Below are 21,275 nucleotides of genomic sequence, written 5' to 3' on the forward strand. Positions count from 1 at the left end.
TTGGTCACCCCTCACGGCCCCCCTCCCCCCACGGGCCTGGTCACCCCACGCAGCCTACTGTTCAGTCGTTTGGTTGTCCCTCACTAACCCCCCTGCCAGCCTGGTCGCCCTACGCAGCCTGCTTGTTCAGTTGTTTGGTTGTCCCTCACTAACACCCCTGCCGGCCTGGTAGTAGGCAGCCATCTTGTGAGGGCATGAGGGTTAATTTGCATATTACCACTTTATTATATAGGATTACTTTTCTTATTAATATAGATCATCAAACAAAAAACTAAAACAAAGTAAAAGTAAGTTACTTTGAGCCATCTTAACAATACTCACAATACAATATTGAGAAAGAATATGGAGCAAAATGAATATTCCATTTACCCTTCTGTATATCTTCATATAGTTTTTTTGGTAATCAGTATTTTGGACTTGAGTATATTTGTATATAATATACTCAAATACTTTGTATTCTCTCAATTCCTTGTCCTCCTAAAGTACTTTAGTTAATACAGTTGATGATCTGTGCAAGTATCACTTCAGCAAGTGTATTGGGAGGGAGGTGTGATGTGGAGACCTGTATCTAGGCACCTTGGCTGCTTTACTTGAATAATTTACTTATTCTGCAAATATTTACTGGGCGTGTGCTAGAATATAGCTTAATCTCATCCAATCCTAAAAGAGAGAGAGAGAGAGAGAGAAGAGGGAAGAAAGGAGAGAGGAGAGAGGAGAGAGGAGGGGGGAGGAAGAGAAGGAGGAGGAAGACGAGGAGGAGGAAGATTAAATAGTACTTAAGTATTAGCATGTAATTAAGAAAATTAAGAAACAGTTAAGTAGCAATAAGTGAAGGTTAAAATGCACATGGGCTAGGATATCAATCTGTACATATGATTAAATGATAGACCCAGCAATAAATGGAAGGAAGTTTTAGAATTTTTTCTCTTAAGGGTCTTTTAAGGACTTTATTTCCGTCCAAGGAGGTGGCAATAGAAGGAATGTTTACTTGATTTCTAACTTCAAACCCTCTTTAGATTCTCCTGACATGTTAACATTGGTCAAATTTCAGGATATACAAAGCTCAAAGCACCCTTCCATATTCGAGGCACCTGCATATTTACTTCCTCCCTAAACTTTGGCTATTTAAATGATGTTATCAAAGCATGACAACTTCAGCTATTTTTTTCCATGAACTGGAATCTATGCTAGTTAAAGTATCAGTCATCATTTCAGTGTACACATTTTGCAATTCTTTGGGTAAATTCATAGACTACTGTTCAGGATGCCTAGCCAGGGTGTCACATTTATTGTCTGGGATACAGGGCAGAAAATGTTGGATTTGGAAGAAAGTTTAGTTTTTAATGTTTTTCATGGCCTCTTTTATAAGTCACCTGACTCTTTGCTCACATTGAAACATTTAGTATTATATTTTATGTTGCTGTGTATGCAAGCTTTCTCTATATTTATAGATTGAGTTTCATGTCTTTACTGTCTGGATGTACCTGGGAAACCCCTGTAATCTAGCTGATTTTAACATAAATTCCACAGAGAAGTTATAAAGGCTGCAGACTCATTCTCTATCTAAATCTCTTTTTCATTTCTGGGTACTGATGTCTACCCTAAACCATTTCCTTGACTTTTTCACTTTAATTTTCCTTCTACATCTTTCCACACTTGAAACCATCGCAGTATTAGCATATGTACCTGTCTTCTTGAGACAGAAGTAGGCTTTCTTTTAGTCTACTACATTCTGCTCCTTTTCCATGGTTACCTCTGTTCATGACTCACCTTCTTATAATGCCTTACATCACTTCTAATTAGAAATGCCCTGTGCCCTCTTAACCAGAAAATCCATATCACTGCCCATCATTTCCCTTTATGTGGCAGTATCATCATTTTTTTGTTTTGTTTTGATGTTTGTTTGGCTTTTTTTCAGTCCTTTCTATAATGAAAGATAGTAGAAAAATGGACTGTGCTAGATCAAGTATTATCATTCCAAAAATACTCCCACCCTAAACTCAGGTAATAGACCCTGAACATACCCTGAAGTACTTTTTGATGATATTCCATGGCCAATATATTTCTCTTTACCCCATACTGCAAGACTTTTCCATATGACTAATTTCCCATAGATATGAATGCTATTAGAGTTTCAAGTGCAGTCTGTTTTGAAGGTAGACCATTGTCAAATGACCATTGATTTATCTTATTTATGCTTTGATAATATGCCTGGTGTTTAATAGTATAAAGTAGCCTCAACCTGTAATGGACACTTGTGGTTGAACCACAATAAAGCAATGTGCTTGAGACTTGGGTTTTCTTAGTCTCTAGGCTCTAATTCAAGCAATATCATGTCCATACAACCAAAAGATTATTTAAACAGTTCATAAATATGACAGACTTCTTCAAAAATAGCATGTTACTAGTACCTAGATCTGGTTAAAATCTAGAAATCAGTTTATTATCCAAATAGATTCCCTGGATTTATGATACATAGTTATTTAATGAATTGCCTCCTTTGCTTCTTAAAATAATATAGCATTCATGAAATTCATTATTTTCATTTTGTACAAAGTGAAGCTGAGGTAAAATAACTTACCTAAGGTCATAAAACAAAGATACAACTGGGCTGACATTTGGTCTGAATGCTGTGTATCTTCAAAACAAAACCTTTCCTCTATTTTATATTTCACAGCAGTTGAGATTTCTGTGTGATATATAAAGACATTTTTGCCCATTTTATAAATTTTTTATATCAAAATGTTTCAAAAGAGAAAATAAAAATTTTCCACAGACCCTAAAACGAAATTTCTGCATTTTCATTTTATTAACTTCGAAAATTAATGGCATCTAAAATTCTTTAATACTCTCACTTTCTGAGGTAGCAGTGGCACATGTGTTTTCAGCATACCTTGTATGCAACTTTATTATAAGTTGTGAAGCATAACAAACAATTCTTTCCCTCAAAGGAACAAATAACAAATATCTGACGAGATCGGGCACGTTCAGGGTGGTATGGCCGTAGACCAAATAACAAATATCTAATGATTGGTTCAAGAAATAAGTGCTGTTGTTGTTCAGCTCTCCGAGTTGGAGAAAGAATCGTCTTCCTTGAGGAAGTGGCTTTGAAGGAGAACTTGGAAGATGAGAGATACCTTCCTTCTGTCCTCTGCTCTCTGATCCATGGATACCTCTGTTTGGGACTCACCTTTTGATAATGATTGGTGCCCCTGATAATTAAGCAGCGCCTTTGTGTCCTCTCATCGGATAACCACATCCTGACTGCCATTTCCCTTTATGCAGCAGTAGCAGCACTTTCTAGTTCAGTCCCTGCTGAAGTGAAGCAACGGGAAAAAGTGATGGTGTGGGAATAGGGGTGACCATGGCAGGCTTTAATATCAAAGGCAGATTGCCAATGCTGGGGAGTCCTGGACAAGGAATGTTAAATGTCATGAGGAATAACTCAATCTTGATGTTTCTGTGGATAGTAGGAAGGGAGAAGGGCCATATTCTCAACCCAAAGACCAAAGGGGACAGGTTCATCTGGTGAGAGTGGAAGGCAGGTTGAGGAAAGCTACACTATGCAAATAGGCTGCCTCTGTATATACTTTTCAATTTTTACTGTAGGAGAGATTTAGCTTAAACACTATTTATTGGTTGCTGTTTTTAGAATACCAGTCAGTAATAGTCCAAAAGTAATATTTCAACTATAAATGTCACTTTCTATTGTAATAAGTTAAAGCACATTAGCAAATCATTTTTATTAACTTCCTTGTATTTTCCTGGACATTCTTTCTACAATAAGCTAATTATGAATTTACCTTGGAAAATTTTTTGCTGAACTGGTTGACACGATTCTTGGTTTATATAGTTTCTACTGTATGAATGCTACCTGTGTTTTATAAAAATTAGGTTGATATATTTTGAGTATGACAGGTCTGTCTAAATTGAGATCCATGAAACAATATTATGACTCTAAGGTAAGTGGACCAAATTCTAGGAAATTAATTTTAAGTTAAGTATAATATAATCCCTAAATTACTTAAATACACTTAAAGATATTATATTCTAAAACTACTTACTATAATACTAATGCTTTTACCTACCTCTATCATTAATGTTGAAAAACCCATGTATTAAAACAAATCCATCTTTCATGCCAGCTATAACACAGGATTTTTTTTGGCTAAAATAAGAGAGAAGCTCATTGATAAAGTTCAGGTAAGGTTTCATGCTATCAGTGCTGCCTAAGAAAAAGTTCATGTATTATAAATACTTCCTTCTTTATTCCCGATGTTATTCTTTTTCTATTCCTCAACATAGATCAATTATTAATAACACTAGAGGCCTGGTGCATGAAATTTGTGCATGGTGGGTGTGGGGGCCCTTAGCCCAGCCTGCACCCTCTCCAATCTGGGACCCCACAGGGATTGGGCCTAAACCAGCAGTTGGACAGCCCTCTGGCAACCCTGGCTCCTAACTGCTCACCTGCCTACCGGCCTGATCCCCCTAACTGCTCTCCGCTGCTGGCCTTATCCCCCTAACTGCTTTCCCCTGCCAGCCTGATCGCCCCTAACCACCTGTGCCTCGGCCCCACCACCATGGCTTTGTCCAGAAGGACGTCCGGAAGGTCATCTGGAAGATGTCCCGTCTAATTAGCATATTACCCCTTTATTAGTATAGATTGTATTTGAAATTGTTCAGAAATCTTTCATATGTTGAGTTATTTTCCACAAGCATCGATTTTGAACATTCACATCAAGTTTCTTGCTTAAGAATGAAATCCCGATATTCTCTGTCACTCTCTTTTTTCTTGTTCACTAAGGCAATTTAATTGCTTTCAAGTAATTTCAAGGTCATGCTTAGTTATTGGTCCTGCACTTTTTCCTACAGATGATTTTCTACAATAAAAATGCCAGAGAATCCATTTCCACACAATTGATCTATATTTATATTCCTGCTCAGATGTGTTATCCACCCTAACCCCCCTCCTCCGATCAGGAAATAGAAATGTTTGGTAGTACTAAACTCAAAAACTAAAAACACTCTTAATGGAAGAAAAGTGCCAATTTAGATAATTTATTTATAATAGAAAAATGTTCTTTATTTTCTTGCTTAGGTTTGAAACAGTGACAACTGAAAATGTGGATTAGTACTAATTGCTAATTAAAACAAAGTGAAATTATGATTTTAATATAACCTGTAAGAGTCATGTGTGAATGACTTCTTTGTTCATGTGAACCTTTGTTACTTTCAGGTGCAGCTTAGCCTCACAAAAGCTAGTTGTGGAAATAATGACATCCATATGCACAAATTGGGGAAAACACAGGTGGCGGCTTCATTCCAAATTCACTGACTTTATGAGGGACAGAAAGGAGTGAAAGAGTCTGTGTGCTCTACCTGATGAGGTGCAGTGTGAAGGAGGGACTAAAGGCTTCAGGGTCCTAGAATCTTGGGTTTGATACCTTCTTCCATCATTTAAGTGAAGTAGACTTCAGGCAGGGTACCCAAATTCTGAGCCTCAGTTTCCTCATTGTTCATACAACAGATCTTCTGTGAGGATTACATGTGAGGATGTATTTTAAGCTTTTGGCATATTGGGTTTCTCTCCCACCATTGAATTTAATCTGATGAATAATTCATTTATGAAAATTATATTTTCTTAAGTGCTTTGTAATTTGGCTTGTTTCATTTTTGACAGTGCTTTTAGTAGCAGACATTGGCACGTTATACTGTAATTGTTGCCCGTTGTCATTAGACAACATTTCAGCAAGCTGTAATATAAATCTGACCATACCTTTTTTTCTTTTAGTAAGGAATATATAGCAATATTGCATAGAGAAATCCCTCTATACATGGGTTTGTCTTAGCTATAGATAAGAGTATTTATGCATTTATAAGTATAGTCAGTACTCTACGAATTCATTTGCATAAACTTTTGATTATATGCATCTTTATTCAGAACACTGATTATTTTTTCAAACAATAAGTGTAACTTTCTGGACAGAGGATTTACCTTTGAATTTTCTTTGTTGATACTTTAAAGCATTTTTAGAATACCAATGATTAAATTACAACTTGGAAACTAAATATTTACTAAATCTAGGTATACTTATTAAAATTTAAAATTTTATAAACATAACATAAAGGGACCCAAGCGATTGATGGTCTCAGGAAAGTAACTTTATTAGCTAAGAAGATAGAATACACCTATAGATGCACCAATGCACACAACTGAAACCTCTTTCTGGAAGAAAAAACTAAATCTAGTTTGTGATGAAATAGATGTCATTAGTTCTCCACATGCACTCTGTCATCAATTTTTTTTTTCATGAGAGGATTTAGTTATTTATATCAAATGTTTGCAGGTGTGAATTCAGATTCCTGATAAGGAAAAGAAAAGGATAAATTGTTTTCTTCTGAAAGGAAGTGTGCATTGCTGAGAATGTGCAGATTACACACTACTGAGAAGCCTTGGCTGCTTGTCAGAAATGCTTTCCCAACAAAGCACATATATCGATGGCCCACAAGCTAATTTTTCAGACTGTTATACACATCAGTGAAGCCTTAGATAAACACTATGGTACATGAGTGTTTAAAAAAGTCTGAATTATTGAATCTCAACATATATTGCATATTAATTGAAGGCACATGTATGTAGAATTCATAGCATTTACTATATTCTGATTATACAAAGAACTTTTTTTGTTCCAGGGACTTTTTTTATCTTTAACATTCACAAGTCTATCAGGGTTTTTTCAAATTTATTATATTTTAATGAGACTATGATTTGATATTATAAATCATTATAAGTGCATTTGTCTAAGTTTCCTATTAATTTGTCTACCACCCCCGCTTCCTAAGTCTAAGCAGTTGAAAGATTTTATTCCTTTAAAATATGATTATGTTAGCTTGATCTATGGTCTTCTAGCATATTAATGCATGGACTCCCTAAAACAATTGAAATAATTGTGTAAATTCAATAATTTTCAAATTGATAATTTTGATCAAAGATGAGACTATACATGTGGTCCATTTTCCTGTTATTTCTCAATAGTCCAAGAATAACATGAGAGGGATGCTTCTGTCAGACCTCAGTGCCAGAATAGGCTGATCTTCAGAACAACAGTGTAACTTTCTTAGAATAAAAAGTGTGAATCTATCACTATTGATGTTTTTCTCTTTTCTTTTGTCCAAAAAAAAAAGAGAACTAAATTTGTGTTCCAATTTTGTAATTATGTTGAACCTTATAGTATTTTTAAAGAAATTATTCATGGATTTATGCTAATTAATGAGTTTCACTTCCATTAATTCTTTTGTATCAGAGAACTTTAATTGTCTCTGTAAATTACCTTATATTCTTTGTGAGTGAAGCAGATTATACATAACTGTAAATAGATAACTAAAATGCAGTGTGCAAAGTTTTACCATATTGTGAAAATGTATTGAACAGAAGTGGCCACAGGCTGTGTCTTATACACTATAATTAATTACAATAGCCTTGAATCTATAATAGAATTTGCAAAAGTAACCTTGACCTTCATCTCTTCTGTTATCCTATATAACAAATGGCCAGGGACCATAAGAGTAATGACTGGAATGACCGCTCAACCAGTCGCCATGAGGTGCATTAACCACCTCTTGGTCCCTACCCCTTGGCCTGCAAGCTGCAGTGGGCAGGGCGGTGAGTGGTTTGAGGTGGTGGGTGGGACAGTGAGCAATGAGTGGAAGTGGGTGGGGCAGCAAGCTGTGGCAAGCGGCGGCAAGCTACTCGCGCACGATTTTGTGCACTGGGCCTCTAGTATTCAATATTATATTATTTTATTTTACATTTAGTAGATATGAAGAAAAAACTATTCTATACTTTGTTATCTATATTCAGACACTAATTTCTTTTGTTCACTAAACATAATACGACTCTTCATATTCTATCTATATATATGAAAGCCTAAGCGACTGTAACGACTGGTCGCTATGACACACATTGACCACCAGGGGGCAGACACTCAATGCAGGAGCTTCCCCCTGTTGGTCAGTGCGCTCCCATAGCCAACCTCCCTTGGCTGACCAACCTCCCATGGTCCCTCTACCTGGGCTGGGATGGGGAACCGGGGGTAGGTGGCGGTGGAAGCAACCCCTATCCCAGGGGGGCCGAGGGCCAGCTCCCTCCTTGGGGCTAATGTCCAACCTCCTGTGCCCTGTCCCTCCTCCCCACCGGCAAGTCCTGATTGGCCCGCTGCCCAACTGCCATTGTGGCAGCGTGGCGGTGAGGGAAGGAGGGGGGGAGGCGGGGAACCGTGTGGTGGTGGGGTGCCGACGATGGTGGTATCAGCACCCAGTGTCCGTTACTTCTGCACCTGGCCCGGCGACCATCGCCTCCTCTCCAGCCCGGCCCTGATCGGCCTGGCTCCGATGGCCCTGATCACCGGCCAGGCCTAGGGACCCCACCTATGCACGAATTTCATGCACCCAACCTCTAGTATATTATAAAATTATTTACATGTTTTCTAGGAAAGTAGTCTGTACACAGTTATTCAGTTATGCACTGGAGACCTGGTTGGTTTTGTTGACCAGTGTCACACAAATAAATTCAATAAGAAAGTAGAGGCAATAGTGCTTGTTTTAAAATAAAATATCAGAACAATTTTGGAAAGCATTTTTGGAAAGAATTATCAGGGCTGTTTTTGTTCTTCAACATTAATTGCAAACTGATTGTGCTATTGTTTTTTAAAATGCCCAAGGTTATAAATTGCTCTACATTCTGATCCAGTTAAATTCAGGCTGCTTTGCAGGAGTAGAGTTAGAGGCCGGTCTTTGCTTTTTTTCTGAACTCAGGAGTGTGTTTCTTGACTCTCTCTTTACCTGGTTCTCCATGGTAAATTATAGCTGGCCTGTCGTGTAGCTTGTTACTCTCATGGAGCTAATATTCTCCTCTTGTTGCTCTCTTCCAAATTGTTATAGAGAAAGTTAGCCTTTAGGCTTGATCATCCCTACAGTCTATTCTAAACAAAGTCAGTTCCTTTGGGGAGATCTTTGAAGATCTCTGTTCTTGTGACCTGCTTTTTCCCTGGGCAAAATCTCTGTGCTTCACTGCTCTATAGCTGAGGTCAGAGCAGTGGTTGCTTCTCTCAAAGATGGCACCCCTATTGAGGGACACTTTGGTTGTTTCCATGTCTTGGCCACAGCACAGTGAATAATGCTGCAATGAACTTAGGGATGCATATATCTTTGTGAATAAGTGTTTTCGAGTTTTTCAGGTAGATACCCAGAAGAGGGATTGCTGGATCATATGGTAGCTCTATCCTTAATTTTATGAGCAACCCCCATACTCTTTTCCATAGTGACTGTACCAGTTTACATTCCTACCAGCAGTGAATGAGGGGTCCTTTTTCTCCACCTCTCCTACACTTGCTATTACTTGTCTTGTTGATAAAGCCATTCTAACATGTGTGAGATGAAATCTCATTGTAGTTTTGATTTGCATTGCCCTAATATTGAAGTTGAGAATTTTTTTTTCATATATCCATTGGCCATTTGTATGTCTTCTTGGGAGAAGTGTGTCCATGTCCTTTCCTCATTTTTTAATTGGATTGTTTAAAGTACATGTGGTACATATATACAACGAAATACTACTCAGCCATAAGAAAAGATGCAATGCTGCTATTTGCAACAAAATGGATGGATCCTGAGAATATCATGCTAAGCAAAATAAACCAGACAGAAAAAGTCAAGAACCATATGATTTCACGCATGTGGGATATAAAAGTGAAAGTAACAAATGAACAAACAAGATAAACAAACAAACAAAAATTCATAGACACAGACAAGAGTATGGTGGTTACCAGAGGGGAAGCGGGTAGGGGTAATGAAGAGTAGAGGGGGTCCAATATATGGCGATGGAAGGAGATTTGACTTTGGGTGGCGGGAACACAATGCAATATACAGATGATGTATCATATAATTGTACACTTGAAACCTATATAATTTTATTACGCAACTAGAGGCCCGGTGCACGAAATTCCTTTACAGGGCAGGGGCCCCTCAGCCCAACCTGCACCCTCTCCAATCCGGGAGCCCTCAGAGGATGTCCAACTGATGGCTTAGGCCCACTCCCCGCCGGGAGCGGGACTAATCCGCAGTCTGGCCTCCCTCTGCAGGAGGCGATCGGGCTGATCAGGGGAAGGTGCTGCCCCCATCACCCCGCTGCTGCTGCCACTGCTGGCCACTGCAGCCACCAAGGTGTTTTCATCAACATGGACTCCAGTCCCTTCACCACAAAAAAAAAATGACAACATTCTTTAGGCATTTTCAAGATGTCTCTTTCATAGGATATGACATTTCTTTCTTTTTTTTTTATCCTCACCTGAGGATATTTTTCTATTGATTCTTAGAGAGTGTGGAAGAGAGAGGGAAATTCAGAGAGAAACATCAATGTGAGAGGGACAGTTTCCTCTGCAGCTCACCCACAGAGACGGGACTGCTGGTGCGCCCTGGCTGGCAGACCCTGTTCTCTGTGGGCCTCCTCTCCACAGTGGAGACTGGCAGGCCCTGGTCTCTGCTCTCTGTGGACAGGCCCTGCTCCCTGCTCTCTGTAGGCTTTGCTCCACCCTGCTCTCTGCGCGCCTACTCAGCACTGCGGTGGCTGGCAGGCTGTGTTCTCTGCAGGCATGCTCGCCATCGTGGTGGTTGGCATGCCCTGCTTACTGCTGTGGTGGCTGGCAGGCCCTGCTCTCTGTGGGCCTGCACCATCCGTGGCTTGCCTCACCACGCAGCAGTCTCCTCTTGACCACCTGCTCACGTAGCCTCCTCCTGAGCAGTCATGACATTACAGTGTCCCGGCTAATTTGCATATTACTTTTTTTTATATATAGAGACTACCCCCAAAATGAAAGAATAAGTAAAAAGTAGCACTTCTTTATAAGCAGGACACTGGGCAGGGGTGGTACCTTCCAGTCTTCTTAGTTTTCCACTCCTAGGATAGAACGCTTGCCCTGTGAATGAGGTGGGGCAAATGTGATAAGGCCCCATTATTCCTGACCTGCAGATGTTTCTTTGGCCTGCCATACCTATGGTAGACCTATTAGTGGAGGCTACATAAAAGAGTAATCCTGAGGCCTCTCAGCCACTATCTGGAATAGAGTTTCTGCAACACAGACGGGGGGTGAGGGATGAGAAATGCTAGCTGTCTGCAATTTAAAATTTATTTTAACAATGCAAGCTCAAAATATAAGCCCATGAAAATACCAAATTTGATTTACTCATTCTATCCTTTTGAAAACCAACATTTCCTATCCTACAAAATGTATCTTCAGCAGTTTCCCCAGTCTATTTTAAAATAGCCTCTGTGATTAAGCTTCTTCCACAGTCTCAGGAAGCTGCTCCATAATTCATTTATTGTTCATAGTCAGGAAATCACTCCGGATATTCAACTCAAATATCCTTTACCTTTGTAAAAATAACTTGTCTCAATTAGGATAGTTTATATTTATCCTATTCACTTATATGCCCCTAATGTTTTTCATTTTGCACAAACATGTATGTCACAATTATCCAACACAAATATGTGTACATCCATAATACTTTAAATTTTAAAAATCTAAAATGCAGCAATTACAAATGTAACCCACCATATTGAATAAGATGTTTTGTGTGTGTTGTATTGTTTTTGTAATAGGAAGAAAATAACAGCTGTTCTCATTACAATCTTTTGCATAATTGCTCAGTGTTTTAATTTGATGAACCAGACTAATTAATATAGAATTATTAATATTACTAGAGGCCCAGTGCATTAAATTTGTGCACTAGGGGAGGGGCCCCTCAGCCTGGCCTGTGCCCTCTCATAATCCAGGAACCCTGGGGGATGTCTGACTGCCGGTTTAGAGGTTAGAAAAAAACCTTGTGAGAGAAAGAAAAGAAAACAAACCAAAACAGAGGACACTGCAGCGAGGGTTTGTTCTGAGGAGCTAGGATTAACTTTCTGTGTGAAGACTCGCCAGGCCAAGGAAGAGGGTAGGAAGGAGTGAGTGTGTGTGCATGTGTGTGTGTGTATGTGTGTGTGTGTGTGTGTGTGTGTGTGTGTGTGAGAGTGTATGTGTGTGTGTGTATGTGTGTGTGTGTATGTGTGTGTGTGTATGTGTGTGTGTGAGAGAGAGAGAGAGAGAGAGAGAGAGAGAGAGAGAGAGAGACACAAGGACTCCAGACTCTTTTGTTGTTCTAAAGCAAACTTTGCTTTCCCCATGTTTATCGCATGTCTAAACACAAACCATCGTGTACTTCAAGCAACATGTGTTAGGGAAGGAGAAGGCAGCCTTAGAGCAAAGGGTGGAGGTGTCAGAAGTAAGTAACTCCTCTCGTCCCCCCAGCTGAATTCCTCGGGCTCCCTCCTCTTTGTGAATCCACATTTACTTCTGGTGTGTGGGAGGTTAGGGAGCGCAGCATTATCCTGGGAGGGGAAGGTCATGGGGACTGCACCCATGGTACTCGCCCCAAGTTTCATTTCCTCACCCTCCCGGGTCACTTTCCACCCCACCACTGATCCAGTTAATGGGGTCGTAGGTCTGCAGCTGGATGCCTCCAGGTGGAGAGCACGGTGGGGACTGGGTGGTCCAGCTCTGAGGCCCCTGTGTCCACGCCCCACCCACCAGCTTCCCACATGTGGGCAGTGGCTCAGGGTGTTCTGTCCCGCCGCGCACCAGACTCAATCCGACTGGGTGCAGGGAGAGATTGGGTGGCTCCACAGCTAGTGCCTTTCAGTTGTGTGCCACTCAGGGGAAAGAAAAGCTTCCCCAGAAAGAGGTTTTTCAAAATTCTTCAGGAACAGGGAGGTTGGCCTGCTGGGGCGTTCCTTCCCCCAGCTTCAGGCATCTGGCCCTGCCCCCCATCCAGACCCACCTTTGCCTGGTGCTGTCTCCATCCGCCACCACCCACCCCTGGTTCCCCATTCCCTATCAGGTGATCGGCGCCTGCTGGCTGGTGGTAGGAACTGGGAGGTTGGCCAGCAAGCCCCGATCAGGCGATCGGGTGGTCAGTGCGTGTCATAGTGACTGGTTGTTCTGGTTGTTCGGTTGTTCCACCATAACAGTTGCTTAGGCTTTTATATATAGACTAGAGGCCTGGTGCTTGAAAATTGTGCACTTGGGGAGGGGGTCCCTCAGCCCGGCCTGCACCCTCTCGCAATCCAGGACCCTTTGGGTAGGGTCCCTAGGCCTGGCCTGAGATCAGGGCCTATCAGGGCTTTCCTTCCCCTGGCTGCAGGCAGCTGCCCTGCTCCTGCCACTACCACTGCTTGTCATCTGTGCAGCACTGTCCCCCTCCCCTGCCACCAGTTGCCTCCCTCCGTAGGCAACAGGCGTGGGGTGCAATGGCTTGGCTGGCCTGGGCCTCCCTCTGGGGGGTGATCACTGGTCGGCCGCACACCTGCCACAGCATCACCGGCAGGTGTCTGGGCCTCCCTCTTTTTTTTTTTTTTTAAGTAAGAGCAATTTTTACTGAGCAATACAGAACTGAGTACTATGAAGGGTTTACCAGGATGGAAATGCATCGCACCCTGCCCCTGCCACCCCCAACACTCAGAGACTACAGTATTTAGAAGTTACATGCAACGGCCATAACTGCTGAATATCTGTTCTTAACAAACAAACCATTGCATATTTATACTGTATCACATCAAGTGATTATAGAAATCCACTTATATATTGCTTGTATAAAATCTTTTTACTTTTGTAAAAAATATTTTTTTTAAAAAAGAAAGTATAAAAAACATGTGCAGTTGAAAGCCCTGCCATGACAGCCAGTCTGTAAACATTCAGTGAGTATGTGCTTTGGAAGGGCATCCATGCCTCGTGCCCACAGCAACTCCAGCAGGGCCGGCGAGTGTGCGCCCCGCTGCCACTCCGGGCAGGACTGAGCTGGACCACAGTGGGTACAGCAGGGCCTGGCACTGTGCCCTTATCCAGCCTTGCACCAGGATCAGGGTCAGGGTCAGGGTCAGGGCTGGGGGCAGGCAGATTGCAGTTTCACTCTGAGTTCCATACTCAGCCATAATTTTGGTTGCAACTCATGGCTTTTCCTGGCTGTTTGGAGGTCCTTTGGGTGGGTGCCCTGGCGGAGAGGCCAGAGAAGTGCCCACAGCTGCCTGGTTGGGTGTCTCTCTGGCCCAGAGCCTCTGTCCTGCTTCCTGCAAGCCTGGCCCCAGGCAGAACAGCCCCCCTCAGGACTACTTTGGTCTTAGCACTTGGTTCTGGGTTTCATCAGCCTGGGTTTCTTCCCCTGGTGTGGTTGATCTGAGTTTTACAAAAAACCCTGGCTGATGCTGGCTGTACTGAGCCTCACTGAAGAGTTTTTCATGCATCAAGGAAGAGCCCTCTGGGACCCTGTTTGTCCTCCCTCTCCTTATTTCCTTCTCCTCATTCTGCTCTCAGCCCATAGTCACTTCTTCTCCAGCTTCTCCAGAAGTGGGATGCCTTCTGAGTCGGGGGTCTTAACAGTGTTGGTCCTGACGATGCAGGTGGGGTGATGCCGGTGAGCATCCGGATGAGCTGCTGCCACTCCTGCTTCAGCTCCTCCCTCTGGGTTTTCAGCTCCGCATCATGAGCTCCAGCTGCTCAGATTCCTACTGCAGAAACTCCTTCTGCTCATTCTTCTTGTTCCTGCATGGGCCTGCCGCCACTTTGTCCTTTTTCTGGTGCCTTTCCCTCCATTTCTCTTCCTCGTCTAGCTCACTTTTCACGGATTGAGGCCTCTTGCCCAGTTTCACCTCCAGGAAGTGCAAAGGGGCGATCATGGCCCCAGTGTTGTGGATGTCAGCATATTTCAGCTCCTCCGCAGTCAGGGCCGAGCTGGGGAGTCCAGTCAGGGGTCTGAGCCCTGGCAGAGATCCCGCAGTCATGGAAGGGTCCGGGATCTGCCCAGGCATCATGGCAGGAGGATTGGCAGTCCAACCCTGCAAAATCTGCCGGGGGAGGCTGTGACCGTGGGGCCTGGGCCAGGCTACAGGTGCCATTCCCGCTCAGGAGCTGCCGTGGTGCCAGCCCCACCCTTCGGTGTCCACTGCCACCAGCGCCTCCCGTCGCAGCCGCTGAGTGTCCTTCCTGCAGGCTGTGGCCTGGGTCTCCCTCTTTGAGGCAATCAATTGCAGGGCTCTGCCTGCCTGCCTCATTGCCCCTAACCACTTGCCTGCCTACCTGATCACCCCTAACCGCTTGCCTGCCTATCTGATCACCCCTAACCACTCGCCTGCCTACCTGATCATCCCTAACCACTCACCTGCCTACCTGATTGCCCCTAACTGCTCACCTGCCTACCTGATCCCCTAACTGCTTGCTGGGGTTGGGGCCAGCCTGGTTAGGGGCCTTGGTGGTTCTGGTCTCTGGATGTTCTGGTTGTTACGCCATTATGGTCACTGGACTTTTATTATATAGGATTAGCAGGAATGCAAAGAAATAATTCAGTAAGAGCCAACTGTTTTCACTACAAAATTGCTTAAAATATCTTAGACTTCATAAATAAAGTATAATATTGTAGTGTGATATGCAATATCTAAACTTTTCTCTGTTTTACTGTTAAGAGTATATTTGAAGTTTAGTGCTCTAGTCTTGATTTTTGATAAATTTTCTCATAATATTTTTGTCGAGAAGATCTCTACTTTGGGATGGAGACAATATAAAAGAAATGTTATTGCCTTTTATCATTTTTATAGCATGCATTATACTTTTGTATTATATTTTATTGTTAAATGTATGCTTTTGACTGTTTTAAATAGAAGAATTGAAGGCCAGTAACAAAATGTTCATGTCATTTTTGATATATTTTGTAACAGATTATTGTATTAAATCATTTTAAATGTTCTAACTCATTTATAAAATGTTCTAATTCATTTACTAGTATAAACCCTTTCTTCAGAATTGTCATTTCTGTCAGAAAAATGATATGTAATGGTTAAACTGAATGTTTTTATTTTATTTTATTATCTATATTTTTGAAGGTATTACATATGTTCCCTTCTTCTCCTCATTGACCCCTTTTAGCCTGCCCCCCACCCCTACCCAGGCCTTCACCACACTATTGTCTGTGTCCATGGGTTATGCATATATGCATACAAGTTCTTTGGTTGATCTCTTGCCACTCACTCACCCACCTCTGCCTTCATTTTATTTTATTTTTTTACTTTATTGAGGTAATTTTAAATATTCAGCGAGATATTAATGACTTGATGACCAAATGATGACAGTAAGGCTCTACAGTCTATAACTCAATGGATTATGTACATTACAGAACTGCTTTAAACGAATCGATACTTACTAGTACTCTGAGAGTTCATTCTACAAATCTAGATAGATAGGCAGAGGTCCTATCTGGCAACCCTGTTATCACAAGCTGAGTATAGAGAATCTTGCTGCCAGTGAGGCATTTTATGCTTCTGTTTGGGGGAAAAAAAGCTGTAACTTAGTTGTGTATGGTTATTTGGATGGTTTCAAATTGGGGCTTTGACAGCTTAAGTTCCAGCTGCTCAGGCCTGTGAGTCTTCCTGTGAAAAATTGTAGACTCCCAGCCAAGTTAACTGCAGTCATTTCTGATCAATCTCATCTATATGGTAGGAATTACCCTGACGGCTCTGTTTAAAACTAATTTGGTTCTAAAATAAAAACTAATTAAAATTATTTTAAAAAATCGGAGGCAGATGTTTTGTATTTTGTATGCCTTAGAAGGCCCAGTTGTTTTTGAGAAGGCGTTTTGGTAGACTAAATGAGATATGTACACTGTCTGTTATAATATGGATCTTTTGGAGTTTAAAAGCAACTACCCAATTTGATATGCATGCTCCCTGTGGGCTCTATTTCCTTGAATGCTGTAAATATCTTCTCCAGTTAACCTAATTAACTGAAAACTGTCACTGTTGGAATTGCACTGGTGTAGCCAAAAGCTTAAAATGTACAGTTACTATTCCTAGAATCAGGAGTGGTTTTAAGAATACCTAACTAAGAATGTACTTAGAGGACAGGTAACCTTATTAAGACTAAGAGAAATTTATGTTTGCAGAGAAGCATCATTTACTCTATAATCAGGAGAACAAGCAGCTAATTCTCATTGAGAATAATATATCACTTGTGCTTGGTAAAAGACATGAGTACCGGGTACACTGTGGGTGTAGACAGCTGAAGGTACTTCATATTTTTTTGCGTTAAAAGGCCCCATGTAGAGAAAAATGACTCTGCTTACTGTGCAGTGCCCAAGCAAATATCTGAATTGTGTCCCACTGCTTGTTCAAAAGCTAAACAGAATACTCAACACATCCACTTGAAAAGTACTAGCAGAAAATTTTAAAATATAAATTCAAGTACTTAAACTTAAGGGCTCAAAAAGATTTCATTGTCCATTAAATGAAAATAATATAATGCTACTTATATTTCAATAGAATCACAATTGTAGAAGAAATAAAATGAGTAAAGAAAATGAGATGTGAAATAGACAGTAAATGGTGAACATTTCTTTTAAACTAATTTTTTAGAAACTATTTTAGGGTAGAGGATGCTCTTTTATCTTTTTCTTTTGTGTGATTTTAGTGATATCTTTAACAAAAATAATAGTGACTTCACAGATTATTAAGAGAAACCCAAAAATATAATGAATGCTTGTCTATAATAAGGACTAATGCTCTTAAATATTTTTGAATTTTAGTTTAGTACAGTTCAGAATATTTGCTTAGCATCTCTAGTATACTATACTCTACCATTACAAAAATGCACAGTACATAATCACTGTGTGTGTTTGGTGAAGAAGATGAATTAGATATGTAAGTATTTTTGTAAATATTTGTGCAAGGTATTATGCAACCACAATGAAAGAAAACAGTTCAAAATGAAAGTTTAGGGCAGACTTCTTGGAGGAGTTGCCACATTAAGATAAAATAGTTAAATAAAAAAATACATAAATCTACTTATGGAACATATTGTAATGTTTAAAGAAAATTTTCAGATATTATTTCATTTGATTCCAGATGTTTCACAGGTTATTTTCCTCATTTTTTCAAATGAGAAAATTTATGATAATGCAGTGAATATCCTTGCCCAACATACATATACTTCCCTATACACTTGGTACATTTCAGAGCATAGCTCAAACCAAGGTAATCTTCTTCTAAATATTCCCACTGCCGCCCCCCACATCATATCAAGTTCCTTGTTAAAGTCAATAAAAGTAATATATAAATATAATCATATAAGGCAACAAGTGGGACTGCCAGTTGACTTGTTATAAAAGTAATATCTTTTGATGTGGTAGTTTTGTTGCTATTTTCTATGTGTCGAGCTTGTCACTGTTCAGAGATTGGCACAAAAAATTTCCCAACATGTTGCATACAGAGTTATCTCAGAGTTGATATATGTAAAGTACCTTTAAAATTGGGCACGTGTTATATATAGATAAGCTATTATTAGTGTTTTTCTCAAGCTTGTTTCTTTTGTGTGGAACACAATTCTTTTGAGCAGCCATTAAATCCAGCTGGACAATTTCCTATAAAAGTAGGCCACTGGGCAGTTTCCACGGTAGCAAAGTGTAGTGCCTTCCCAATGAGAAGAGCAACAAGTGCTGTTGGGAAATGAAATATTTGGCCAATGCCCTCTTCCCTTCTGTGGAGGTTTGCTGTGCTCAAACCCTTGGAGTAATGCTGCACAGCTTCAATATGTATTCTTAACTTCTGTTGTTGCTCTACACTTGATTTTTTTTTCAATATTTTTCTTTTACTTTAAACAATGCTTTATTTTTCAATTACAGCTGACATATAATATTTTATTAGTTTCAGGTGTACAACCAAGTGATTAGATATTATATAACTTACTAGTACTAAGTGACCGCCTCAATAAATGTAGTACCCATCTGATACCATACATAGTTATTACAATATTATTGACTATATTTCCTATGCTGTGCTTTACAACTTGTGACTATTTTTTAACTACCAATCTGTACTCCTCAATCCCTTATTTTAAAGGAGCACATGATTCTTGAAACCTGACCAGAGTTTAGAGGAGAGTCTGTGAAGTATATATAACATGTCAAGCACTGTGCCTAGACCTCTTTAATTCTTACAAGAACCCTGTAAGGTAATCGTTAATATATATTCCCATTTAATAGAAAACAAAACAGAAGCCCAGACAGGTTAAGTAAGCTGCCCCAGGTCACACAGTCAGTAAAAAGCAGAGCTGGATTTGAAATAGAGGGCCATTTGATCTACATTATTTCCCATATACCATTAGACCTCCAACAATTAGCACATGAAGATACACAGTTTCAGATTGCTAATAATGGGGATGAGGAGGTAAAGTTGTTTTTTAATAATATATTGAGCACTTGAGAATGAGATTTTGTTTTAGGACTACAGAAAGCCAGATGATATTCCAGGAACTTGTAATATTTTATGCACTAATCAAAGTGCCTTGTATCAAGCCAGGAATTAACATGGCCAACATATTTGCTCCATAAATTTGAAAAGTTGGGCTCCGAGTTCTCTGATACCTAAATGAAACTTATAATGAATCATTCAAAATAAGAAAAAAGGACTCAACCATGTATTTAATCTTCATAATGGACTCCAGACCAGAGAGGTGGCCAATTCCACATCTTCATAATGGAAACTTAGTCCTCTCCCTGAGCCACAGAAAAGAAAAACCAATTTCCTAGAGCTGCACTTGGACCACTTCCATGGGATGTGTAAATGAATGGTTATTAAGAGCACACACACCTTTGAGTCAAACCTGGATTCAAACCTGGGTCTGCCACTAACTAAATACATAATCTTGTGGAAATTACCTAAATCTTTAGCTTAGTTTCGTATCTGTAAAAGGAGGCTGATGATATTGCAATATCTGTCTCCCAGGGTTACCATGAGGATTAGATGAGATGCTGTATGTGAAGTAATTAACATCTACCTGATACTGAGTAAGCACTCAATGTACTCATCTTATTAGTTACTCATCCTTCCTTGGGTGATGCACGGTATAAACAGACCATCTGCTAACTGAAGGCAAAAGGAAACCATTTCTGATTGATGGGTGTGCAGACAGCATAAGCTAATTTGTGGGGTTAGTTTGATGGGGCAGAAAAAAATGACATTTAAACTCTTCTCCCAGTTTGCTTTTTTAAACTGCTTCTTTTTAGACCATTAATTTTAAGGTGAACAAATATGTACGTAATCAAGTGAACAAATATTTACATAAATTAAAGCTACAGTGAAACCAAGGACACGAGCACCTTGCTATCCTCCTCAGGATACTTACCTACCGGAGGAAGGAAGAGGAATAGATTGAGTGGATCATTCAGGCGCTGGCTTTAACATGTCTTGTAATACTGGTTTTGTGGTGATGAACTTGTTTAGCTTTTTCTTGTCTGGGAAGCTCTATCGTTCCTTTGATTTTAAATGATAGCTTTGCTGTGTAAACTTGGTCTTTGCTTATCATCACTTTGAATATTTTGTGCCAATCCCTCTGGCCTGAAAAGTTCGTGTTGAGAAATCAGCTGACAATATTATGAGAGCTCCCTTGTAGATAACTAACTGCTTTTCTCTTTCTGACTTTAAGATTTGTTTTTGTCTTTTACTTTGACATTTTAATTATGATATGTTGTCTTGGTGTGGGACTCTTTGGGTTCATCTTATTTGGAACTCTGTGTTTCCGAGACTTGTATGTCTATTTTTTTTTTCACCATGTTAGGGAAGATGTTTGTCAGTATTTTTCACATAAATTTTCAATTCCTTGCTCTATTTCTTCTTCTGACACTCTCATGATGTGAATGTTGATATGCTTGAAGTTGTCCCAGAGGTTCCTTATACTATCCTCATTTTTTTCAGTTTCTTATTTTTTTATTGTTGTTCTGATTGGGTGTTTTCTGATTCATTATCTTCCAAATCTCTGATTTGATCCTCTGCTTCACCTACTCCAAGGTCGATTCCCTGTAATTTATTATTCATTTCAGTTAGTGTAATTCTTCATTTATGACTGGCTCTTTTTTATGTTTCATATCTCCATATTTATGTTTCCTGCCTCTTGGTTGAAGTTCTCACTAAATTCATCTAATTTTCTCATAAGTTCATTGGGCATCCTTACAATCAGTGTTTTAAATTGTATTTGGTGGATTGCTTGTTTCCATTTTGTTTAGTCATTTTTCTGGAGCTTTTGTTCTGTTCTTTTATTTGGGACATGTTTCTTTGTCTCCTCATTTTGGCTCTCTCCCTGGGCTTGTTTTTATGTACTAAATAGAACTGCTACATTGCCTGTGTTTAGTAGAGTGGTCGTATACAG

General features: G+C 40.1%; 1 protein-coding gene and 1 pseudogene across 1 annotated transcript in view; one reads left to right on the forward strand and one right to left on the reverse strand.

Annotated features, from left to right (window-relative positions):
* The window catches only part of GALNT13 (polypeptide N-acetylgalactosaminyltransferase 13), a 506,269-nt gene that overhangs the window by 192,352 nt on the left and 292,642 nt on the right, over positions 1-21,275 (forward strand). The gene's annotated exons all lie outside the window — the stretch shown is intronic.
* LOC102264077 lies at positions 14,410-14,926 on the reverse strand (annotated as a pseudogene).

Source organism: Myotis brandtii, unplaced genomic scaffold, assembly GCF_000412655.1.
Source record: "Myotis brandtii unplaced genomic scaffold, ASM41265v1 scaffold125, whole genome shotgun sequence".
NCBI classification, from domain to species: domain Eukaryota; kingdom Metazoa; phylum Chordata; class Mammalia; order Chiroptera; family Vespertilionidae; genus Myotis; species Myotis brandtii.